General features: G+C 43.2%; 2 non-coding genes across 2 annotated transcripts; both read right to left on the bottom strand.

Moving 5' to 3' along the window:
• Positions 1-6024: 6024 nt before the first annotated feature.
• TRNAT-UGU (transfer RNA threonine (anticodon UGU)) lies at positions 6025-6097 on the bottom strand. The gene has a single exon. It is a non-coding gene; the product is annotated as a tRNA-Thr (tRNA).
• Positions 6098-10999: 4902 nt separating this feature from the next.
• On the bottom strand, positions 11000-11087 carry TRNAS-GCU (transfer RNA serine (anticodon GCU)). Its single transcript has one exon. It is a non-coding gene; the product is annotated as a tRNA-Ser (tRNA).
• Positions 11088-27225: the final 16138 nt, after the last annotated feature.

The raw sequence follows: 27225 nt of genomic DNA, 5'->3' as shown, positions 1-27225 counted from the left end.
GCACAGCAACGCAGTCTCGATGGGTACCGAAATACTACATAATTCTTTTCTTCTTTTTTTGTTCCTTGTCTATGCATAACTGTATGTTATTCAATAGATCAATAGAAAATTCCTCAAATTCCTTATAAGGTGTTTCCATTATTGGCTTCGTAATTTCAGTAGTTCTTCCGCTTCCAGGATAAATTCGCCTGCTTGTGCCTCATAAAAAGAACTAGCATTTGTATCTTCGAAACCCATTTTAAGGGGCATTGGGCGAGAAATCGTCCATAGATAATCGAACTATCGTATGCCTTGGAAATGATATGAGGTGTTCGGAAATGGTTGAAGTAGTTGAATAGGAGATATGCATTTGAAATAGATGCCCGAGTTATTACATATATCATGATCGATACAGAAATCGATTGAGTCATCTGTTCCTTTACCCAAGAAAAAGTATTTCGTGAACTCGACCATCCGGGAGGGGACACCGGTCAGGAGCGAACGAACAATAAAGGTCGGGCAGCGGATACCGGAGGGAGGGGTAGACAATAAGTTGGAGAAGATTACCTCTGGGAGAGATGGCCGAGTGGTTGATAGCTCCGGTCTTGAAAACCGGTATAGTTCTGAACAACGAACTATCGAGGGTTCGAATCCCTCTCTCTCTTCTGATCTCGATAAAGCTACTCAGAATCAATTGGCAAGAGGTCAACGATTACGTGAGTTGCTTAAACAATCCCAATCAGACCCTCTCACGGTGGAAGAACAGATAGTTACTATTTATACCGGAGCGAATGGACTAGTTCCGGGTTCGAGTCCCGGGCAACCCATATGGAAAAAAGAAAGATTTTTTTCTATTTTAATTCACTTTATTTACAAATTGTTTTGTGGGATTTAGTCATAGAGATATATATCTGTTGATCCATCCATAAATCCATTTTCTTCCCTATGAGTTCCAGTATCGATAAGAATTCTAGTTTCATTACATCAATGTGGATTACCTCGAGAAATAGCAATAGAGCTTTTCCAAACATTTTTAATTCGTGGTCTAATCAGACAACATGTTGCTTCTAACATAGGGATTGCTAAAAGTCAAATTCGGGAAAAAGAACTGATTGTATGGCCTAAGGATAGCTATCATTCCTCTTACTATTTCACGGGGTAATATTCTTTAAGTTCTTTTCTCTATAAGAGGTGGAATAGAATAACCCGGTTGAAGCGTAATGATCATACGTCTGTAATGCATTGTATGTCCCATAATAGGTCCCATTCTTCTACCCTTTCCCGGGAGTCGATAACTATTCATAGCTATTACCCTGAAAAAGCAGGGTCACCTTGCGTCCTTGAACCGATAACCATCTTTCGGCTAACCTAGCCTCCTCCGTCCCTCGGGACCAACAAGAACTCCTATTAAGAGAAAAATAGAACCCCCTGCCGTGTACAAAATAAACTTTGTAGCCGAGTAGAGACGTTTTTTTCCTCCCCACATGGATAAAAGTAAGTAAACAGGAATTAATTCTAACTCCCACATGATGAAAAAAAGTAAAAGGTTCTGCTTACCCTCTTTTTTTAACAATACCGAGTCGGGTTCTTCTCCTACCAGTATCGAATAGACATCCTCTAAGAGCGGGAGATTTCGTGACATTTCTTATTGGCTGTCTTGTGTTTCTAATAAGTTGTTTAATAGTTGGCATGTCGAGCCTACCCTCTCTTTTCTGTTTATATTCAAAAACATCGAAACTGATATAAGACCAGAATATTAGGAGGACTCTTCCGACCAGGTTTGTTGATCCTGTAGAATCTGACCCATTTTCTCATCGAGCGAAGGGTACGAAATCAATCAGATTGATTTTTCGATCAAAAAAAAGTACTATGTGGACCATTGATTTTCTTTCTTTTTTTTTAATGAATCCTAATTATTCTTTATTATGGATTCCAGGATTTGAATTGATGTCCTTTCATTGATTCCTCCTAAAGATTTCATTTCAATTGGAATTTGGTTATTCACGATGTACGATGATCCCTTAGTTAAACCAACTCTCATACGAGCTCCCGGCGGTTCATTCATTTGACCATAGACTAGAGCTACTTTTGATTTGAACCTCGCCATTAACGTTAAGGCTATGCCATCCTAAGGTGCTGCTAAATGGAAGAGATCTTTCTGATTATGAGGTACAATCCAAATTAATCAGATGTCATAGTCCAACATCTCGATTGGTGTGATCAAAATAATCTAATCAAGTCATGGTTAAATCAAAATCATGGATGATCAAATTAAGAAATATCCGATCTGATCAAGATGAGTGCCAGCACACTGTCCGATAATTATGGATCAGAATTATTCAGATCAAGATGAGTGCCAGCACACTGTCCCCTCATTTATGAGGTACAATCCAAATTAATCAGATGTCATAGTCCAACATCTCGATTGGTGTGATCAAAATAATCTAATCAAGTCATGGTTAAATCAAAATCATGGATGATCAAATTAAGAAATATCCGATCTGATCAAGATGAGTGCCAGCACACTGTCCGATAATTATGGATCAGAATTCTTCATCAGATTAGAAATATTAAAAAAAAATTTTCATTGACTAATCTTTTTAGAGAGAGAAATAATTTTAGAGAAAAAAAATTTTAGAGAGAGAAAATTCATCTTGGACTCTTCTGACGATATGATTCAACAAATCCGATTGATCGGATCAAATCATGCTGAAATTATTATGTAGATAATTTAATAAAATCATAAGAAATAAAATCCTAAAAGTACCTGATCTAATCAAAGTAGATGCCGGTATACTGTCTGATGATCACAGATCAAAATCTATCACTAGGATCAATTTCAGTTCAACATCATTCTTCTCAAAGTTCTAAAAATCTTAGGAGAGAGAAATAATCTAGAGAGAGAAAATAGAGAGAGAGACTAGAGAGAGAAAGAAAAATTTTAGAAAGAAGAGAAAAGAGGGGGAGAGAGAGAGGAGAGAGTGTCTATTTATTATTTTTCTATTTTTCTTCTTCTTCTTCTTCTTTTTCTTTTTCTTTTCTTTTTTTTCTCTTTTCTTTTTTCTTTTTTTTTCCATGAGAACAAAGGACCCGCACATCCTCTTCCCCTCTTCTTCTTCTTCATAGAACATAGGAGGTTTTCCTGCCCCCTCGTTTCTGAACTAAGAGGCCTCCCCCTTAGCCAACCACCTGTGGCCGGAGAAACCCGTAGTACTCAAGGCTACGTTAAATAATGGTACGATATTTATTTAGTGTAATATGGTACGATATGTGACTCTTTACGAACACAAATGGATCTCAGTATAGGTGTTTTTTTATGGATCACCATTTCAAGTATCGCCCCTACTGGGCTTCTTATGTCAGGATATGGATCGAATAATAAATATTCTTTTTCAGGTGGTTTACGAGCTGCTGCTCAATCTATTAGTTATGAAATACCATTAACTCTATGTGTGTTTGGTGTGCATCCAGCAGGAATTGAACCTACGAATTTGCCAATTATGAGTTGGGCGCTTTAACCATTCAGCCATGGATGCTTAAAAGGAAGGAGACTAAACAGGAACAAGAGGGATCCGCCGAAGAAGACCCTTCCCTTTGTTCGGAAGAACAGGAAGATCCGGAAAAAATAGATGAAACGGAAGGCAGTTCCGGCTCCTTGGGAAGTACCAAATAAATGACTACTCGAATCAGGGTTTTGAGCATAAAGATTCCACTGACCCGTAAGAATGAACCGCCGGGAGCTCGTATGAGAGTTGGTTTAACTGCCCTAACCATGGCGGAATATTTCCGGGATGTTAATGAACAAGACGTGCTTCTATTCATCGACAATATTTTTCGTTTCGTCCAAGCAGGATCAGAAGTATCCGCCTTATTAGGGAGAATGCCTTCCGCAGTGGGTTATCAACCTACCCTTAGTACAGATTGAAAGAGTCCAAAGATAGGCTTTTTCATCTATTTTCAAAAATCTCTCCCGATTAGAGAGAGAAAGAGGTCATTGCGGTTCAAATCTCCTAACTAAGGATTATTTTATTGAATGAAGATTCAAATATGAATTTAAACGAGTTTTTTTTCATCGATTCTAATGTTTCCTAGACTATATTGAATCTGGCAATGCAATGGAGTTGGACCCTCATGTCGATCCGAATGAATCAATCTTTGAACAGGACAGCTATTCGAAATCTTAGGGAAAGACTTGATTTGTTATCTCATGTCTGCTTTTCGTGAAAAAAGACCATAATTATCGGCATAGTGGGATCTTTCACTCACATTTTTTTCCACCAAGAACGTTTTATGAAACTCTTTGACCCCCGAATTTGGAGTATCCTACTTTCACGTGATTCACGGGGTTCAACAAGCAATCGATATTTCACGATCAAAGGTGTAGTACTGCTTGTAGTAGCGGTTCATTCATTGAATGATAAATAACTACAAGTGAAGGAGATACACGATTTAAATAATAGAAGATCCAATATTTCACAATTGTATCTTGTCGATGGACCTCTTCCCATTTGTACTCCACCTTTTTCTTTAGCAATTCCATAAGAGGGGCCGATAAGGCTGCTAACCCCTTCTTCCATAACCCGAGCTCGGAGAAGGAAGAGAGAAGAGGGCCCTATGGAGAATGTGGTCAGAAATCCATAATAGAGTCCGCCCACAACGACCGAATTTAGGGACAGGAAAATCTCATCTATCGGTTCATTGTACATATCTATTTTAGTTAGGAATTCCGCGTAAAGTAAAAAAAAAAACTCCATTATGGGTAGAAACTCAAAATGAGATATCGAAATAGTTCTGACGATTCAGTAATATTACCATTTCAATTCGGAGTTTTTAGTTATTTCGACCCGATAGATCTTAATCAGATAGATCTTAATGATAAAATCTTAATGAAAAAAAATGATAAAAAAATGGTTAACCCGATAGGTTCAAACCTCCTGGCTGTAGATCCTACTTCAATAGGAACTTGATGAGTCGATCCGCCTACACGTCTTGCTTTTACTGCTATATCGGGAGTTACTCCATGTCTAGCTCTCAGACGAGCTAGGACACGAGTAGAGGCTGTAAATGCTATTTCCTCCTAGCTCATATGGCTCCTCGTTCAATTCTTTCGAAGTAATTGGATCCTTTTCTTCGTTCGAGAATCTCCTCCCTTCTTCCACTCCGTCCCGAAGAGTAACTAAGACCTGCCGAACCTATTCCAATTCCAACAGCTCGGACTCGGATCGTGGGGATCGCCGGAATACTTCGTATCAACAGATAAGATACTCGGAAGATCAGCCTGTTATCCCTAGAGTAACTTTTATCCGTTGAGCGACGGCCCTTCCACTCGGCACCGTCTTTTGAGAATACGCCTCAACGACCAATGGTTAACGGTGGCTCTGATGGGTAATAGTACCATTCGAGCCTTTTTTTTCATGCTTTTCCCGGAGGTCTGGAGAAAGCTAGTTCCTACTGCTTTTTTACTTATTATCTACGTAAAAACAGTCAGTCAAAATGATTAATTTAACTGAAACTTGGTTGGATTATTAGTTCTTATCAATGATTGATTTGATTGCGGTTCACTGCATTTATATAGTTCCAATATAAGTCTTTCTGTTTCGTATGCGGGATCCCAGATGAGGGAACCCTAGGAGAGCCGCCGACTCCAACTATCGTCCATGTACGATCCATACTAGATCTGACCAACTGCCCATCCTACCTCCGCTAGAAATAGAAGCAGAAATAGAAGCAGAAATAGAAGCAGATAATGAATCTTAATGAAAATTCATGAATTGAATAAAACGGGCCCTTTTAACTCAGCTCTGACCGATTGAACTACAATCCCAGCAAGGTGTCTGAAAGAAACCTCAGAAATGGAAGAAAGGGGAGAAAGTGAGGAAGAAAGCGATGTAGAAACAACTTCCGAAACGAAGGAGACTTACTCTTTCACAAATGGATCCGAGGAGAAATCTTTGCGAAGTCTATAAATTATACGTCCTCTGGTTGAATCATAACGACTTACTTCAATTTTTACTCTATCTCCTGGTAGTATCCGTATGAAAAAAAAGCCAGCTATCGGAATCGAACCGATGACCATCGCATTACAAATGCGATGCTCTAACCTCTGAGCTAAGCGGGCTCAGATTGGATTTCATTACAATTTCGTAGTATACCAATGAACGGAACTATTACTATTTCATCTAAGATTTCATCTAAGTTGAATAACCAAAAGCTTCTGTAACGGTTGGACGATAGTAAAAAGTCATAGCAAAACCTGTCTTTATATACGAAGAAAGATTCTGATTTGATTGATATCAGGAGATCAAATGAGTTCTTTGGAAGTAACCAATTAGGTTTACGATGAAACCTAGAAATCGATCACTGATCCAATTTGAGTACCTCTACGGGATAGACCTCAACAGAAAACTGTTGAGTAACGGCAGCAAGTGATTGAGTTCAGTAGTTCCTCATAGAACATAGATCCATGGATCCATACATCTCGATCGGAAAAGAATCAATAGAAAAAGAAATTAGTACCAAAAACTCCCTACTCTTTAGTCTCCACATAGACTGTGGAATTGGGATACCCCATTGCTGCTACTGCTACCTACCGGTCAGCGGAAAGAGTAGCTAGCCCACCCCATTTCATTTCCCATCTCCTAGTATTCTATTCTTTTTCACCGAAAACCATGAGAATCCATCTGCGTCAGGGGGCCTAGATACGTAACCGCTCAAGATATCGCAAAAAGGAAGAGACTCATAGAATGGCAGAGGCAAATAGAGCTTTTGCACATTTTCGTTAATCTAGTCCTATCTATAAGAGGAGAGCATATGAAAAATGGAACCGATTCTTTCCTTTCCTTGGGTCACTGGCCATCCGTCGGGAGTTTCGGGTTTAATACCGATATTTTAGCAATCTTTGACGAACAAGAGAAAAAATCATTATTATTTCGATACAAGACGACACAAGAAAAGGCATTTTGTCTCTGTGGACCGAGGAGAAAGGGGGCTCAGCGGGAAGAGGGTTGTACCATGAGAGAAGCAAGGAGGTCAACCTGCTTCAAATATACAACATGGATTCTGGCAATGCAATGGAGTTGGACCCTCATGGGATCTTCGTAAGGTTGATCATTATGAGTGTTACAATGAATTCGATTGGGAAGTCCAATGGCAAAAAGAAGGAGATTCATTAGCTCGTTATTTAGTACGAATAGGTGAAATGGGGGAATCTATAAAAATTATTCAACAGGCTCTAGAAGGAATTCCTGGAGGTTTCCGTAGTGGACCAATTCGTTAACATACCACCAAGCCATTTTTTATTAACATAATGACACCGAGCCCTTCTTCTTGCGCCAAAGATCTTCCATTTCCGAAGGAACTGGAGCTACATTTCTTTTCAATTTCCATTCAAGAGTAGAACGAGATAAAGAACTAATGCCCTGTTTTGGTATTTCGATTGAAATACCCATAAATGGTATTTTACGTGAAATAACGGTTATTAAGAACTAGCTGCTCTCGCTTTACTCTTCTAGTGAGCAAGCAAACTTGTCGGGGAAGAGGGCCTCTTCTCTCTTCCTTCTCCGAGCTCGGGTTATGGAAGAAGGAACCGAGAAGGAGGTATCAGCAACAACTGGTTTTATTACTTTTGAAACTAGAAAAAATCGAACTCAATGGTGAATTGGTTCATTTCACCAGAAAGCGCTCAAGAGAGAGAGTAAAGGAACATTCTTAATTCATAAGTAAGATCTGGCAGTATGTGTTCCTAAGAAAAGGAATTTGTCCATTTCATTATTTTTCGAGGTCTCAAAAAAAGGGCGTGGAAACACATAGGAACTCTTGAATGGAAATTGAAAAGAAATGTAGCTCCAGTTCCTTCGGAAATGGAAGATCTTTGGCGCAAGTTACATGAATCAAATGTTTCATTTCATCCGGGAAAAGCCATCTCTTTCTCAACAATGTCTTTGTCATTTGATCCAATATAGGTGTCAAGTGGAAGTGCAGTGATGTATGCAGCTGAGGCATCCTAACAGACCGAGAGATTTGAACCTTGTTCCTACACGACCTGATCAATTCGATCAGGCACTCGCCATCTATTTTCATTGTTCAACTGTTTTTTAATGTCTGATCTCGCGTAATTGTCTTCAACATTTTCACGAGAATACTATTTCTTAGTAGCTTTTACCCCCAAACATATCTTGCATACGTATAGCAAGCAAAAATGAAAGATTATGCTATGATTTCGTGGATTCTGCCCTAGATCTGGATACACATTTCCATTTCTGTTCCCCAAAATTCGATCTTAGATTCACCAGATTTTTGTCGAGGTTCAATACCGATCAACTTGCTATCGGACATTTATTTTCGATTTGACATGGCACTATTCCAAAAAAAATTTCGACATATTTCACTTTATTATAATTATGAGAATCAATCCTACTCCTTCTAGTCCTGTGGTTTCCACACTTTACTTAATTTTTTTATCATTTTATTTCATTAAGATTTTATCATTAAGATCTATCTGATTAAGATCTATCGGGTCGAAATAACTAAAAACTCCGAATTGAATTGAAACTGAGATACTGATACAAGTTCTTCCCTTCTGAATCAGATAGATTCATATCTGAAAGAGGCTGACAATAAGTTCTTTCAAAATTGACTATTTGTTCCTCTGTTAGAGGAATTAAACAAAAGAGCGGTCTTATTCGAATTCGAAACGCCTCGTGATCTTCAACCAATTATGTGCTTCAATATAATTACCTGGATCTTTGACGAACAAGAGAAAAAATCATTATTATTTCGATACAAGACGACACAAGAAAAGGGTGTAAAATCCCTTTTCTTGTGTCGAATAGAAGATTAGGAAGACTAGTAATCCCTCCTAAAAGTATTGGCCAGTTCAGTGCACTTTGAAAGAAGCGACAGAAAAGCCATACAATTCGTCCAGTTGCTTCTCGTGGGTTTTCATAACCCTGCTGCGCGCTTTAGGAGGTTGGTTTACAGGTACAACTTTTGTAACTTCATGGTATACCGGGTCGAAAATAGAAGAAGTTAAGTCGATCCAAAATCAAAAGGGGGTTCATGGCCAAGGGTAAAGATGTCAGAGTCAAGCAGCTACTTTCGAAGTAACAGAAAGAAAAGCAACGACTGGAGTGGGAGACAACCTGGCGAACTGAAACATCTTAGTAGCCAGAGGAAAAGAAAGCCAAATAGTCCGATTTTTCCTCCACGGCGATAAGGAGCTAAAAGATCCACCACTTTAATCCCTGTTTCAAAGATTGATAATTTCGTATCTAACTGTATAAAGGCAGGCGCAGATCCTTTCTTCAAACGGAACGAACAGAGATAGAATCAGATCGATTCCCGAAATGCCTTTTTGGATCTTCCTCAATGTCCCGGCTATTCACGGAACGTGAGAAGCAGATGAATAATCATCTGCTTCCGGAAGAAATCGAAGATCCCAGGTAAGATCGGTTCAGGATCATGGGATCCTTTTCTATCAGATAGGAAGGGCTTAGCAACAGTCGGACAAGTGGGTAATGTTGGGGTGAACCAAAAAAGTTTGGGTAGAGCCGGATCAAATTATTTAGGCAGAATGCCGTCGCCTATTGTCACTAAGAAACTGAAAGAAACCTCAGAAATGGAAGAAAGGGGAGAAAGTGAGGAAGAAAGCGATGTAGAAATAGGAAGAAATAGATACGGCCTATATATTCTATGGATAAAGGATCGAATTGATAGAGAAAGCACCGTAAAGATCAATTAGCGAGCTATTGGGGGGGTCGAAGACCAAGAAGTGAGTTATTTATACCAAGCACTTGGTGCTACAATCGTTGGAGGAACAGTACCTAACCCCGAGGATGCTCCAGAATCTTTTCGATTGCTCGTTCGAGAACTACGATCTTTGGGGATGGGGAGAGATGGCTGAGTGGACTAAAGCGGCGGATTGCTAATCCGTTGTACGAGTTATTCGTACCGAGGGTATTCTTGGTACCTCCCACGATTAACTATTTTAGTAAAATTCTCGTACCTCCCGTCCGACTTGCATGTGTTAAGCATGCCGCCAGCGTTCATCCTGAGCCAGGATCGAACTCTCCATGAGATTCATAGTTGCATTACTTTACTTATAGGAGTCCTTAGGTTTCCGAAATAGTGTAATGTAAAAAGAAGTGCTTCGAATCATTGCTATTTGACTCGGACCTGTTCTGAAAGCATACGGCTTTCTAGATGTATATGATGATATCTAGACAGATTCGGCATTGGAAAAAAGAGCAAGATGCCCATTTTTTTAATAAATGGTTCAAATCATTTTATCGATATGAGTGTTCTATATCTTTCTTTGACAGAATATATAATTTCCTGCTACGGAGCCCGCAAAGGAGTTGTAGATACTGCTGTACGAACACGATTACACGGAAAATATTTTAGGGATTCTCTCTTCATCTTCGGATTTTTATCCAATGATCCAGGGCGTAATCCTGGACGTGAGGAATAAAAAAAAGATATTTTTAGTTTTTCCTGCTTTTTCTAAATTTTTTTTTCTTGATTGACAATTTAGTATAATTGCTATGCTTCCTCTTCATTGGAAAGATCGCGCACACGTTCCGTTCCATCTATTTCTTTATTTCCCCATGAATCGTATGCTTGTGACAATAGCGACAAAATTTTCTCAATTCTAATCGACCGGATGTATTGTGTCGTCTTCAGAATTGTAACCTTCCCATGGCATATAAGCTACTAATATGTTTTTTCCTAAAGCGAGTTCCCCACCAACTGTAGCCGCACCATACTATGCGATGGCAGTGGATTCATTGACGAGTCAAAAAGAAAAATTTAAAAAACACTACTTGCTGAACCATACCACATAGTTCCAGCAACAACGAAAGCTGCAAAAAAAACAGCAGCGTCTATAATTCGAATTAGGTTTATCGTTGGATGAACTGCATTGCTGAAATCATTGGGTTTAGACATTACTTCGGTGATCCTTACTCCTTTCAAAAGATCGAAATTCCTTCGAATTCGAAAGTCTTCAAGTAATAAGAAGAAGCGGAGAGAGAGGGATTCGAACCCTCGGTACGAATAACTCGTACAACGGATTAGCAATCCGCCGCTTTAGTCCACTCAGCCATCTCTCCCACTGCTTCTTTGATTACAGCAACAATAACGTCACCAATATGAGCATATCGGTGATTACCAGCTCCTATGATTCGAATACACATCAATTCTCGAGCTCCGCTTGCATGTGTTAAGCAATCCACCTATACCTATACCTCTTCATGAATCAATTTTTGTTCTTTCATTCTAGGTAACCCCCTTGAAGTATCAACTAATGAAGGAAGAGGTATATAACTCACGCCCTTTTTTTGAGACCTCGAAAAATAATGAAATGGACAAATTCCTTTTCTTAGGAACACATACAAGAAAAAGGAGTTCCCCTATTTTTACCGGGAGTACATACACAAATAGCAAGATCCTTTATTTTTTTTTCTATGAGTGAGTAATTTGCCCAATTCATGGATCGAATTCTATTTTTGGAATGGGATATTTACGGAATCCCCATGAATAGATCAAATCTTATTCCATGATATTTCCATAAGATTCCTCTTTCTTATTCTACCTTATTGACCGCAACTTCTGTATTCATTATCGCCTTCATTGCTGCTCCTTTTCGTAAATACAAGCGATCCTTTCGTAGGCGTTTGTCCCCAATTGGATCTGGGGATCGAATCGATTATAGAAACATGAGTATTCTCTCTATAAATTCTACTACCAAAAAGAATCCGCGAATTCTTTTTTGAACATTAAAGTGTGCTAAAAAAAGGAAATTCTATAGTGTGCTAGAGAAGAAATTACAAAAACAATAAACCCTATATAAAATCATTCCATTCGGAATTTTTTGCTCTATCAAAGCGTCGGACTTCTAAATTCTCATAGGGACCTAAGAAAAATTCTAGATAATGTTTGTTATCCTGAAATTTTCTTGTCTTTTCCGAATGATGCTTCGGAACAAAACAATTAGAATTAGGCTCGGTCAACTGGAATGTGTATTATCCATATGGGAGATCTTCCAATTGAGAAGATCCATCGACCTGAGACGAAGAGAAAGGTCCAGTTCTAGAGCCAAAGATCGTAGTTCTCGAACGAGCAATCGAAAAGATTCTGGAGCTTTGCATTGAAATAACAGATTCAAATAAAAAATATATGATTCAACCTCAGACCCTTTTGAATGTAGCGGATAACAGCGGAGCTCGAGAATTCCGGCACGAATCTCAGCAATCACTTGTTTTGATTCTACATATTGATCATTTTGAACTAAAATCAAACTTTTTGGTGGAATATTCACATTATGGATAATCGGAATTGACATAGCCCGAAGAACTGAAAATTTTTTAAGATGAACGATTCACATTAATTAATGTATTGAACTACTCAATATTAGTTATAACTAGCTGTCTTATCCTAGGCAAAGTCCACCTTGTTGTGATAGGAATGAACAGAAACAAAACTTCTGCTTCCATTCCCCAAATTGTTAAAAAACAAAAATCTTCTTTTTTTCCTTTTTTTTTCATTGGATCTCTATGATGAGGAATAGAAACTTATTATTTGATTATACGATACAAGATTATACGAGAACGAATTCTTTATTTATAGGAAGAAACAACTATTTTTCTTTTCGATGAGAATTTGTAGTACATGACATGAGAGAAACCTGTCTTTATATTTTTTAATTGAGACTTTCTGGTTAAAGAATCTCCTTCTAGTTGCTCTGGAACAATTAGGAGATTCTCTGGAAGAAATACGGAAAATTCGCGTGGCTGAAGCTGAAGCAGCTACTTTCGAAGTAACAGAAAGAAAAGCAACGACTGGAGTGGGAGAGTCAGAGTCGCCGTCAAATCCCAGGGCTCAACCCTGGACAGGCGGTGGAAACTACCAAGCTGGAGTACGGTAGGGGCAGAGGGAATTTCCGATGGAGCGGTGAAATGCGTAGAGATCCCATAGAAAGACATCACGATCCCTTGTGGAAAAAAAATAATTTGCTGAGATGGAAATACGGATATCAGATTCCTACCAAGATAACTGGAAGTTCCAACCACTAAGCATCGAAGGCTTCATGGATGGGATTGAAAGAGGAAGAGAGGGTGAGGAGGAAGGGGAGGAGGAGAGATGAGATGGCTAATGAGCGGCTTGGAGGAGGAGGAGAATAATGAGAAAGAATAGATGACAAAAAAGGAGAGGAGGAGAGAGAAGATGGTTCATGGATGGTTTGGAGGAGAAAGAGGATGAGGAGGAGAAGTGGATGAAGAGGAAGGAGAGGATGAGAGAAAGGATCTGGCTCATGGGTGGCTTGGAGGAGGAGGATGAGGAAAAAAATAGATGAGAAGGAGAGAGGAGATGGCTCATGGACGTCTTGAAAGGGGAGAGGATGGAGAAAAAAAGCGGGTGAGGAGGAAGTGGAGGAGGGGAGAGAGTGGCTATGGGCAAGTTGAAGGAGGATGAGAAGAAAAAAATGAATGAGGAAGGAGAAGAGGGAGATGGATGCGTCACTGATAAAAAATAGTTAGAGGTGGAGGGAGCCACCATGGAGAGAAAAGGTCTATTGACAAGCTTAGAGGAGGAAGAGAAAAAGAAGTAAGTGAAGAGGAAGGAGAGGAGAAAGAAAAAGAGTCGTCTTTAAGGGACAGATGGAGGTGGAGGAAGCCACCATGGAAGAAAAAAAATAGGTGAAGAGGAAAGAGATGGAGGAAGGAGAAGGAAGAAAGAGGGATGCCGGCGATAGAGGAGGAGAAGATCAATTGGAGAGGAGGGAGGAGATGGAGATAAATATATTTTTATCATTTTATAAAATAATGATATCATGTAATGGTCATGTGACATCATTTCGGAGATAGATGGCTAGACCATATTAAAATATATTGATAATTAGAAGGATCAATTTGACACTTTTTAAAGTACAGAAGATGTAAGTGAAATTAGACTAAAGTTGAAGGGATGTTCCTATAATTTTTTCTAAAAAAATCACATAATTTAGAGATTTTTAACCAATTCATCAAGTAGTACAAATTTATAGCTTAAATAATATAATATAATATTATGTATTTTGATTAGTTGATGTATAGATTAGTGGGTCTCTAAATTATATGAGCTTTATTATGTAAGTAGTTTAAAGGTAGTCAATTACACTGGACAAGTTTGGATATTGATATTAAAATCTTATCTTTCAAGTTTATTTAATTGGATCATGTTTGAAATCCAGTCAAGTGGATCTTAATCTACTTGAAGAAATAACAATCAAATTTTGGTTGCATAAATAATTATTAAGCTTACCGACTTGATGAACGTAATCACTTCAAAGCATGGTTATTTGCAGGCTGTATTTATTCCCATAGTATGTAAAGTAGCTGCTTTACCAATAGAAAAAAAAGGCAGTGTATTTAGATCCTTTTGAGGTCATCTAGGATTTTTAATTCATTCATGTAGTACCGGTGGATGGAGCATTCATCATTCATTTAAAATATATTAGTGAGCTTTGTATCCATCTACTACTTGATTACTGGGGAAAAAAAGAAAAAAGATTTATACACAGCATTTTATGAGCCACTATGTCTCAAAAGGTATAAATGGATCATGTGGTCTTAGATTTTTGAATAAAAAACTTTAGGAAACGAACAACGCTTAAAGCTGACTCACCTGAATTAAGCTCTAATACAACATATTAATCCTCTGATACTGCAAGGTATGAGTTGAGTTATAGTCGTCCATGGATTATTTTTCACTTTATTTTTCTCTAAATCAAGGCTAAGATAGGAGACACCGACCTCTCAAAATAAGATGCTACATAATTTGCTAGGTCAGTGCAGATGTGATGTGTGCATGATGAGGTGTAAGCAAGCAGGAATATAATAGACAACAGAATTGTTTGGTGCATAGGAACAAGATGAGAAAACAACCATCTTTATCAAAAAAAGATAGACCAACCATCCTTATCAAAAAAAGATGAGAAAACAATCTTGGACAAAAAACCAGCAAGAAAGGAGTCAAGAAGTGGACATTTTAGTAAGAAAAGTTTTCTTGGCAACTTGGATTCATAACTACTCCAAAACCACTCTAGCTTCTTTAGGTAGCCAGAGAGGAAGGCTAAGGGGCTTTTAGAATGTTTTTCTTTTCTTTCTTTTTTCTTGGTGATTCAATAAGAGCTTTCACTTGAGAATTCCCTTGCCACGAGGATTTATAGGTGAGATGAATTCCATGGGCAGTTCCCAACTTGCTTTCAATCATGTTTCTCGGGAGGGATTGCATGCAATTAGTTCAAGTCTCTCCAACAAGGCTAACAGTGACAGCGAAAGTGATGGACATAGCAACAAGGCTTAAGGGAGAAGGTTAAAAATGGTGTCGCATATTTATTTGTTAATTGAGTGGTTAGAATATTCCTCTTTACTATTCTATTGGTTAAACAAATAGCTTGAGCAATATTATTTTTTGTCATGACTATAGCTAAAAAAAAGTTTAATCAGAGAGACTTGTTGCTTCAGAAGAAAATCATAATGATTTTGTTATTGTAGTTAGTGATAAGCAATGAGTTTGGTGAGGCTATTCGTAACATTTACTTTAGCCTCTCTAACAATATGATTGATCCCACTAACAACCAAGCTACTTGACAGGCAACAAGGAGACTTGCAGCTTACAACAAGCTCCATAATCTTATCAGAAGTGGTCCCATAAACTCGATGAGTCATCAAGAAATATTAAGTTGTCATGCTTAGAATATGTACATGAAAGTTGGCTTTCAAAGTCATGTTTTAAGTTTTCCACCATTAAAAAATTTGGAATTTATAAAAGTGAAGCGTATTTTGGAGGTTTTGTTTGGCTGCTACAGTCTATAAAAGAGCATACAGAGAGAGACACTAAAATAGAGCAAGAAGCATGTATTTTGAAAATTTCAAAGTAGACATATGCTTCTGGAACATTATTTCATTGCATTAATTTCTAAAATTAATGGAGCATGAAAACAAAACTCAATCAATAATTCATGCATGTCTAGAGAGTATTCTACATCATAAAGAATTCTCAGGAGAAACATCCAAGATATATGATACTATGGCACACAACTGCAGATATGATCTTAAAACAACTACAGCTATGCAATAGCAAGAAGAAAAAGAAGGAAAAGAAGAAAATTAACGAACCTTAACATAGTGATCTTGAAATAACAATGAATATGTAATAGTAAATTTCACAAACCAATTTCTTGATGCCTTATTTAGTCCATAAAGTGACTGAGATGGCAGACACTCTCTCCTCCTGTTTGTCAAACCTGGTGGAATCTTTATGTAAACCTCCTCATCTAAATCTCCATGGACGAAGGCATCATTGACAGAACAACTAGTGGCCTGCCAAGGTAGATTTATGTATCCGTTGTTTCTCTACTGAAAGGTCTCGGAGATCAGATGGTAATGATTCAATGGAAGCCAAGCCCATTAAGGTACTAAACTATAGATGAATGGGTTAGATTATAACCATAGAAAAATATATTTATGTAGCAATGAATAGTCTTTATCAACCTTGCAGTTATATGGATTTTGATTATTTATGAATGTTCTCTTAAAAATGCAAGCAATTAGCCCTTCAGCTGGCAATCAGTTTACCTCCCATAGTACATTGACAGATTTATATCTTTGGAAGCTCCTGACATAAATAAAGCCGTCTGCGTTATGTACTTTATACATCTCTCCAAGGCAAGCTCGGCAGTCAAACAAATCTATTTAATTGACGTTGTAAGTCATATGCTGAGTATACAGTTAATAATTGATACAGAATTTTTTTCAAAATTTTAATATAAGGTACCCATTAAACACCTGCCTTTCTACTCTATAAATGTCATCTAACTAACAGTCAACTAAGGTATAGAGAATTAAGAACCATATTTTCATTGCCATTACTTTATTTAACTTTAAATGAGTAATTGTGTGAGTTGTAGGTAGTTTATATATTAACCTTTTTAAATACTGTTAGATAGTCTATCTGTATTTATATATACTGTATTTGATCTGGGTCAACAACCCTTCTACCTTCATCAGTCTAAATGTCATAACAAGAGTAGGAGTATTATCCTAGTATGATATAGTTTCTTTTTGCTACATTCTCAAATAAGAGATGAAGAGACATCTTCCTTTACTGTTTTTCACACCACCATGGTATAAACCAGCATGTGCTTGAGCTTTAAATATTTGGTATAAGGTTAAATACTTATATCATTGTTGCCCCTGATGTTTCTAATTTTATTAGTCAGAAGAACCACAGATAATCTAACAGTCCTTGACCTTTAGAGAAATGATCTGGCTATGCTCTGTGGTACCTAACTTGTTCTTCATCTACTGAGAGTGGAGCTGATACAGCAAACTCACAGTTACAGTCACAACCATCCATGAAAAAGGAAATCAACTTTTATCCTTATCAGTTGTTTTAGACCTTCTTTTCCACACAGCTTCTTCAAAGGTCAGTAACTGTAACACAGGAGGAAAATCAAAAAAACAACTTAGTTTTTTCAGAAGTTACTCAGGAATGCCTGCTCATTCATTGGATTCTCCTAATACAAAAAAAGAAAAGAAAAGAAAGGAAAAGAAAAAATGAAGATTTGAAATAGTTAAAAGTCATAATGTACACAATAATGAAGCTTTATTAGGAGCTGCTTAGAAAGTTGTAGCTTTGTTGAATCTAGAAGATCAGCATGCAGAAAGAATATTTCAATATGAGGACCCACCATGGTCAGAAAAAGAATACAGAGATTTAGATTATGGAAGGAGCAAGTTCAAGATGGATATATGATATGGGTTTTGTACTCCATGAGATGTACATAATCTTCCAATTGTGAATGAGCAAATATTAACATTGAAGTGGTTATGTCCTTTTAATTACTATATTCTATTTGATTGGTCTTTGGTTGTAATAAATTAATATTGGATGATATTTTGTAACTATTTTATTCATTAGAATAATACAAAACTTTTATAAGGAGAATCAAGTGATTGCTTTATTTTTTTCATAAAGTTTACAAATTTTTCGAGGCTCATCTCAGCAGGATCGAAACCGATTGATGATGATAAATTGCTGCCAGTCATGAGTAAGTTGGAAAGTGCTACATTTTACACAATGAGAACTGAATTCAGTAATGTGTCCGTTCACATCAACAACAATAACTGTTTCCATAAAAAATCTAGCTGTTAGAAATTATTTATCTGATCATATATTCTGTACTACTGCATATTGACAAAGATGGCCAGATAGAAGTCTGTCATATGTGGTAGTAATTACTGGATTATTTCTAATAGCCATTTACCATAGTGAAAGAGGGACAACCAGTTTGCATCAAAACTTTCACACTTGGTAACAATAAAGCAAGAATTTTTGATTATTGATAAAGCAATTTCAATTATGGATATGTTTGCTAGGGAACTAAAACCAATCTACTGAAAAATAATGTTGTCTATTATGATTAATTTTTTATTATTTATTTCATAGTGTTGCGGCCAATCCCCTCATCGCTTGACCGTCGGGAACGAGCGCCTGCAAAAGAAGTCCGCACTGACCGGAGGTGACTCCGACGGGGACCCTCCGACAGTCAAATCAGAGAGGAGACTAGGCAACAGTAGATAAAAATCAAGGAGAGCTCAGCGAGAGAGGGTGAGAACGAGAGCTAGAGAGGAAGGGTTCAAAGATTTCGGAAAAACCTCCTCAGCACTGTTGCCTTCCCCGATTTATAGTAAGAGGTGGTATGGTCCCGCCGTCGGTGATATAGACAACTGGAGAATTGTCAAATCGCCAGAGGTTGTCACGTCATTGACGAGCTGACAGGTCCTAAGAATTAATTCGCGTCCTGGGCAGAACAGCACCCCAGGCTCCTGGCAGGACAACGCCCCCTGGCGGTTGCACGGCATGTCCTTGATAGGACTGTGGCCCATGCCGCTCGTTCGGCGTCTAGAAGAGCTTGTAGAGGTCGGACGTCAGTTGTCCAAACCGACAGTGAGTCGGTGATGTCCCAGCCGACAGGGGGTCGGCGATGGGAGATCGGCCTTCAGGCGATCGGAGGCAGTGTTGGCCTGTTAGGCCGACACGTTCCGACCGGGCATGATCAGTAGTTACCGTTGGTGTCGTCCGTCGTCAGACGGGCAAAGTCGGTCGGTCCATCCTCGTGGATGGGTCGGCATCGTGACCCATCGGTGAGTCGGCATCGAGGATAGGTCGGCATCGTGACCCATCGGTGAGTCGGCGTCGAGGATGGGTCGGCATCGTGACCCGTCGGTGAGTCGGCGTCGAGGATGGGTCGGTATATCCCAACAGTTGCCCCCCTACTCCTGAGCCGGATGCCACATCGGCCCGCATTTCCACGCAGGTGCGGCATCGGGCGAAAGGAGTGGATTCTTCATTGCATCATGCCTTGATTCTGCTGATCTCACCAGCGGACGATTCGGACAAATCGGCGTTAGGCGTCCTGATGTTTGATGATTTGATGTCAGATGATCCGATGTCAGACGATCCAGTGTCGGACGATCTGGTGTCAGACGATCCAGTGTCAGGCGCCTTCTGGGGAATGCAAACCGCCGCTTGGCGCTCCCTTGGGAGCGCGGACCGCTGTCAGGCGTCCCATCGGGGATGCGGATTGCCGTCAGTGAATTAATTCTGAGGCGCGGTCTTTCTGCCACGCGTCGGGAGGTCGTTGGGCTGGCGTCATTCGTGCAAATGAAGGCGACGTGGCCTGATCTGGGATGGGTGCGCCGAACCGTCGGACTGGAGGAGGGCCCGGATGCCGCCACGTGTCGATCATCCGAGAGGTTCTCGTCGGCGCGCCCACATCCCGACCGTCGAAAGGCCCTATATATATGGGGCCACTTGTTTCTCAAATCTCGCCTTTCACATTTTTGCTGCAGAGACTCTGCCCAAACGGTCCCCTCTCCGTCTCAGGTAGCTGCTTTCGCCTTCTTTCTTTGGAAAGTCCATCCGAGTCTTGTGTTTCCTTTTGCCTTGCTCTCGCTTCTTTTGAAATCCTTTCTTCTTCTTCTTCTCTGTCTTTTCCTTCTTCTTGGTTCTGGTATCATGGCCAGGACTTCTCCTCGGGAGGCTCGGTCGGGGGACCCGACCGATGATCTCCAGTCGACCCCGGAAGTGGAGGCTTCCTCACTTTCGGGGTCGAATGTCGATCAGCTTCGGGATCAGTATTGTATCCCGGAGCAGTTCTGACTCTTCGCCCCCGAGGCCGGGGGGCGGGTCAACAACCCACCCGTGGGCCAAGTGGCTCTGTATGTCGAGGACCTCCGGGCTGGTCTTCGACTTTCGATTCCGGAGTTCGTTCGGAATCTTCTAGATTATTACAGACTTTGTCCGGCGCAACTGGCGCCGAACTCAGTTCGGTTAATAATCAGCTTCACCTTGTTGTGTCAGCTCTTGCCGACCAACCCTCGAATCTCTCTCTTTCGGGCATTCTTTATCCTCCGACCCCACCCTAAGGCCCGAGGGTGGTGGCTCTTCACTCCCCAGAAGGGTCTTTCTTTCATCACTGGTCTTCCATCGTCCATTCATGGGTGGAAGAATCAGTTTTTCTTTGTTTCCTCTTCTTCTCCCTGGGGTTTTCCTTTCCGCTGGGGCGGGCCTTGGACCGAGGCGAACGAGAACAGCCGAGTGGAGGCGAACGACCGGAAGGATTTCTACCGACTCAAGGACATGTCGGTACCGAAGCAGAGGGAGCTTGTTACCGAACAAGCCCTCTATGATGCTGGCCTGAGCTTGGTCCCCCGTCTAGGTACCGTCTGATCCATCGATTATCCTTTTGTTTCGCGTTTGTCCCCGAACATGTACTGATTCTCTTATTGAAATTGCAGGTACGTCATCGAGGATGAGGCCGATCGACATCGAAATTAGACAATATGCGGTGAGGAAGAGGTCGGCGTCTGGGGTCGGGCCCTCACAACCACCGAAGAAACCCTCGACAGCAGCGCCGACCGCCACCGCATCGGCGGCCGATCAGTCGGAGCCGGTCATCGCGCTTTCGACCCCGACAGCACCATCGGAGGAGCAGCCGGTGGAGGGAATGACCGAAGGAGCATCGGCGGTTTCGCCGATGGAGGAGGCGCAGGACATCATTCGGGAACCCGAACGTCCTCCGTCGGCGCCCGCTGCTGTCGTGGGGGGTGCTCAATCAAGCTCGAGCATCCCTTCCTTCCCCGATCTACGGGCCTAGGCGGTCGATCGAGGGAAAGCCCCGATGGCCTCTGCTGACGACCCAAGGTCGGAGGGTCGCGCTACGTCGTCTGGCGCCCGGGTCCCTGAGGGAGCGTCAGCCCTGGCCAACCATAACTTGGCCAGGAGACTATGTCAGGAGACCCTCCTCCCAGCCGATGTGGAGGTTCCGAAGGCTCGGCAGGTGACGAGATGCTGTCTTCTTTTTACCCGACCATGATCGGGGTAAGTTCTGCCTCACCTCCTCCCTCCATTACTGTCTTTATTATTTCATCTTTCTGACGATCGATTCCCATTTGCAGTTGATTTATACTATGTCCGAACTAGAGACCGGATACCGGAGGTTCGGGGACATCCGGGCGGCCTGAAAGGACAGGGCGACGACCGTCGAAGCTGACAAGGTGGTATTGGTTGAGCAGTTGAAGCTGTCGACCGATCGGGAGGTGAGGCTCGAGGATGAGATCTCTCATCTCGGGATCGAACTTAAGTCGGCCCGGGGGGAAGCCAAGCGCAAGGGTCAGACCGCTCACCGACTGCGGTGCGAGCGGGATGGTGTCGTCATCGAGCTCGAGGCCGAACGTGAGTAACTTCGGGTTAGCCTGGAGAATCTCGCCAAGGCCGAGGAGGACTTGTCGATCGCCAAAGCCGACGCTGACATAGCGAAGGCGGAGGCGGAGTCGGCGAAGGAGTCCTTTGGTCGTGTGGAGGCGGAGGCGAGGTCGGCGAGGGAATCACTGGGTCGGGCGGTGGAAGACTTTCGTGGCTCCGACAAATATCGGGAGGAACTCCTGGAAAGCGGCTTCGCGTCGTATCGGGTGGGGTACGAAGATGCTCGGGATGCAGTCCAGGCCTTGTACCCGGAGCTCGACCTTAGCGGCATCGTCCCCCCAGGATCCGAGGACCAAGCCACAGAAGAGGTGGCCGACCCATCGTCGGGAGACGGTACTGCGGTGGAGGAAACCATTTCAGAGCAGACCGCCGAAGTGCAGACGGCTCCGACCTCCGACCCAGCTCCGACCTCCGACCTAGCACCGAACAGAGTGGATACACCGGCCATCCCCGAGCTCCTCTCGGTTGAAGAAATCGACTCTGAAGGATGATCGGAGTCTTGTTACTTTTTGCTTTGCTTTACATATTTGTAATCGGGCTCCGTCCCAATTTTGTAGACTTAACGAAGTTAAGTATTTTCAACTTCTTCCCTCCGTACGTTAAAATGCGCTCTGACTTAGAGTCGTAGAGTCGTAGGCCCGACATACCTTACTCGGTATCATCCCAAGTCATTAGTCAAGATAGTCGGTAACGTGCATCGTGGAAAAGGCAAAGTGAACTCCTATCACAGACCGTCGGTCCGACGGTCGTAGTGTGCATTCGTCGGAGGCCTGAGCTGAACGTCCGTCGCCCGATCGTGAGTCGAAGGTCAAAATCGAATGCGCATCGTCCCGACATGAGTCAGGCACATTCGTTGAGTCAGGCACGTTCGTCGAGTCGGGCACGTTCGTTGAGTCAAAGGTCGTTCGTGGAGTTGAAGGTCGGTCGTGGAGTTGAAGGTCGACCGACCTTCGGGCACACACCGATGACCCGATCATTGCGTAGGGTCGAACATCGTCTGATGTGATCAGTCGGATGGTGTCCGACGTATTTAGTCGGGGAAACGATGACAAGTCGAGTTCCCATTACCCAGACTTAGGTCGGGTACTTACGTCGCACCGCATGATAAACGGTGGTAAGCCGAATATCCTTCGATCGATCGTGACCTAGTCGGTAAGTTGCGAACACGATGTTGGTCGTGTTGGCACTTTGCCTTTCTCGATCGGGGCCGAGTCGGCGAGTCGACCGATCGTTCTGCCCGATCATTTTGCCCGAGAGTTTCAACTGTAGAAGTAGTGTAACTTCCGTCGTCGTGGGTGTATCGGTTTCTTTAAGCGTCCGATGCATCGTCGGCGATCGGACCGTTGGTCCCCAGTGGAATGTTAGGCTCAAGTCGGGATGTCGGGACTCATACTTCTTGGCGAGCGCCGACCCACAGTCGAAGAGTCGAGGTTCCAGATTTCGAGGTTTTGAAATTGAATTTGTATTCCAAGTGAGGGGATACAAAGTTCATTGGTAGTACAATCTTAGGTTGTCGGCATTCCAGGTCCGTGGGATGGCCGTCCCTTCTAGAGTCTCCAGTCGGTAAGCTCTCAGCCCGTAGGTGTCGGCTATCCTGTAGGGTCCCTCCCAGTTCGGGGACAACTTTCTCTGATCCAGGGACTTCGAGACTTTCGCCTTTCTCAAGACCAGATCCTCGGGTCGAAAAAGCTTCGGCTTGACCCTGGCATCGTAGTACTGAGCCACCTTTCATCGGTAGGAAGCCATACGGAGTTGTGCCTCACGTCGGAGTTCGGACAAGAGGTCCAAGTCGGCTCTCTGACACTCGAAATTGTCCGGCTCGCGATACTGCTCGACTCTGGTCGATGGTAACCCAATCTCCAGCGGGATCATGGCTTCCGTTCCATAGGCTAAGTTGAAGGGAGATTCTCCAGTTGGGACACGGGGCATCGTTTGGTACACCCACAGGACAGAGTTCAATTCTTCGACCCATAGGCCCCTGGCTTCATTCAGTCAGGTCTTCAGTCCATGTAGAATGATCCGGTTGGTCACCTCGACCTCACCGTTGGACTGTGGATGTCCGATCGAGGTCAGTCAGTGCGTGATATGAAACCTTGCACAGAAGTCTCTGAAGTCCTGGTTGTCGAACTGTCGCCCATTGTCGGTAATGATGGTGTTTGGCAATCCGAACCTGAAGATGATGGACTTCTGAACGAAGTCTTCCATCTTCCGTTCAGTGATTTGCGCCAAAGGTTCGACTTCCACCCACTTAGTGAAGTAGTCGATCACGACGACTATGAACTTTCGTTGTCCGGATGCCGGAGGAAAGGGTCCGAGTATGTCGATTCCCCACTGGGTGAAGGGCCATGGGGCGACGACTGGAGTGAGCTGGCTGGCGGGTCGGTGTTGTATGTTGGCATACCTTTGGCACGGCTCACACTTTCGAACCAACTCAGCTGCATCCTTCCTTATGGTGGGCCAGTAGTAACCCTGTCGCAGGACTTTGTAAGCCAAGGATTTGCCCCCCAAGTGATCACCGCAAATCCCTTCATGTACTTCTCTAAGGGCATAGTCCGCGTCGGCCGGCCCCAGGCACTTCAGCAAGGGAAGGGAGAATGACCTTTTGTATAGTCGGCCGTCCATCATCACATATTGGGAAGCCGCCCACCGGAGTCGTTTGGCTTCCGCGGGATCTTCGGGGGTAGATCCGTCGGTCAAGTACTGAGCGATCGGATCCATCCAGTTCGGCTCTGTCGCCAATTGTAGCACCTCTTTGACCTTGTCGATGCTCGGTTGTTCAAGACTTTCTATGAATGTCCGGCCCAAGGTGCCGTAGTCGGATGTCGCGAGCCTGGAAAGCACATCGACCTGAGCATTTTTCGCCCTGGGGATGTGGAAGATCTCGAAGTACTTGAAGGGTGTGACGAGATCTTTTACTTTTTGGTGATATTTGGCCATGGTCGGATCCCGCGCTTCAAACTCGCCTTTGACCTGTCCAACGATCAGTTGAGAGTCGGAGAAGACTTTGAGACGGTCGACCCCGAGCTCCAGTGCCAACCCCAAGCCTGCGACGAGCGCCTCATATTTGGCTTGATTGTTGGAGGCCTTGAAGTCGAATCGGAGGGCATGCTCGGTAACCACTCCCTCCGAGTTAGTGAGCAGGAACCTGATCCCGCTCCCTCGAGCGTTGGAGGCTCCGTCGATGTGCAACACCCAGATTGAATTGGGGTCACATTCGGAGGTCCCAACCTCTTTGGGGCTCCGCTCTCCCGACGCTCGATCGATCGTCGGGCATTCCGCGATAAAGTCGGCCAGAACCTGGGCTTTCAGAACAGGTCACGATCGGTATTGAATGTCGAACTCGCTCAGTCTCACGGCCCACTTCGCCAACCATCCTGATGTGTCAGGGCGGTACAGGATTGCTCTCAAGGGTTGGTCGGTGAGGACCACGATAGCGTGCGTCTGGAAGTATGGACGGAGCCGCTGTGCTGAAATGACCAGAGCGAATATCATTTTCTCCACCTTCGAGTACCGAGTCTCGACTTCATGAAGCACTTTGCTGACGTAATATATCGGTTGGTGGACTCGGTTCTCATTCTCTCGGACGAGCACCGAGCTAACTGCCTCCGGGGAGGTAGCCAAGTAAAGATACAGTACCTCTCCGACCTCCGACCTCACAAGTAGGGGCGGAGAAGTCAGGTATTTCTTCAGTTCCTCGAAGGCTTGTCGGCACTCGTCCAACCAAGAGAAATGCTTTGCCTATCTCAGGGTTTTGAAGAACGGGAGGCATCTCTCGACCGACCGAGAAATGAATCGGTTGAGCGTGATGATCCTTCCGTTGAGTTGCTGCACCTCCTTTTTGGTGTCCGGATGGCGCATGTCGATGATTGCTTTGATTTTTTCGAGGTTGGCCTCGATTTCTCATTGCGAAATGAGGAACCCGAGAAACTTTCCCGAGGTCACTCCAAAGGCGCACTTAGTCGGGTTCAGCTTCATCTGGTGTCATCGTAAAGTGCGAAAGGTTTCTTCGAGATCTCGCACGTGATCCGAAATTTACGCACTCTTCACCAGCATGTTATCCACGTACACTTCCATGTTACGCCCGATTTGATCTTTGAAGACCTTGTTGACAAGTCGCTGGTAGGTGGCTCCAGTGTTCTTCAGTCTGAAGGGCATTACTCTGTAGGAGTAGAGGCCCTTGGCGGTCACGAAAGCCGTATGCTCCTCGTCCTCAGGCACCATCCAAATCTGGTTGTACCCGACGAAGGTGTCCATAAAGCTGAGCAGTCGATAACCGGACGTCGCATCCACCAGCTGGTCGATCTTCGGAAGTGGGAAGCTGTCCTTCAGACAGGCCTGATTCAAGTCGGTGTAGTCGATGCAGATCCTCCACTTCCCATTGGCTTTCTTCACCATAATAATATTGGCGAGCCAGTCGGGATAGGTGGTCTCTCTAATGAAGCCCGCCCGAGTAGCTTATCCACCTCCTCGTCAATAGCCTTCTGTCTTTCAGGAGCAAAAGATCGCTTCTTCTGCCTCACCGACCTCATCGCTGGGTCGATGTTGAGTCAGTGCGTCATCATCTCCGGAGGAATGCCCGACATATCCACTGCTGACCAAGCGAATACGTCGGCATTAGCCTTCAGCAGCTCCACTAGCTGTCGTCGCTCGGGGTCGGATAATTGGGACCCAACCCAGACCGTTCATTCGGAATTCTCCATTATCGGGATGGGAGCAAGCTGTCCGGCCGGTTCACCCCGTTCTTCTTCTTCCCATTGGTCCAGCTTGTCGACCGTCAGGGGGCTCTTCGATTCGTCGATTTGAGCAGAGATCTGAAAGCATCACCGAGCGAGCTGCTGATCCCCGTGCATCTCTCCGACTCCGTTCTTGATCGGAAACCGAACCAGGAGGTGATACGTCGAAACTATCGCCTTGAGGGCGTTTAGTCTGGGTCTTCCAAGTATGGCATTATAGGCCGAAGGCACTCGGACGATCGCAAAGGTCAAGTGAACTGTGCTTCATCGTGGTTCGGTTCCAGCCGTCACGGACAAAGTAACCTCTCCTTCCACCGTGACAGCATCTCCAGCGAAGCCTATCAGGGGTGTAGAGACTCTCTTGAGTCGGTCGGCCGACAGTCACATCCGGGAGAAGGTCGAGTAAAACAAAATATTCGTTGAACTTTCATTATCTACAAAGATTCTTTTTACATCATAATTGGCTATTGTTGCCGAGACAACAACAGCATCGTCATGGGGAGTTTGAATACCCCGAACATCTTCATCTGTAAAAGTGATTACATCGTCCGGGCGCAGCTTCTTCGTCGGCTCCCTCCCAGCAGACGTCCTCGGGCCCAGTCGTTTGGAAATCATATTGATGACCCCGGCCGTAGGTTGGTTATTCGTTGCTTCTTCAGTCGGCTGGGATCGTTGGTCGGCAACGGGTCGGGTCGGCGGATTC

Source organism: Elaeis guineensis, chromosome 8, assembly GCF_000442705.2.
Source record: "Elaeis guineensis isolate ETL-2024a chromosome 8, EG11, whole genome shotgun sequence".
Lineage (NCBI taxonomy): Eukaryota > Viridiplantae > Streptophyta > Magnoliopsida > Arecales > Arecaceae > Elaeis > Elaeis guineensis.
This window is presented reverse-complemented; position numbering and strand designations above follow the sequence as displayed.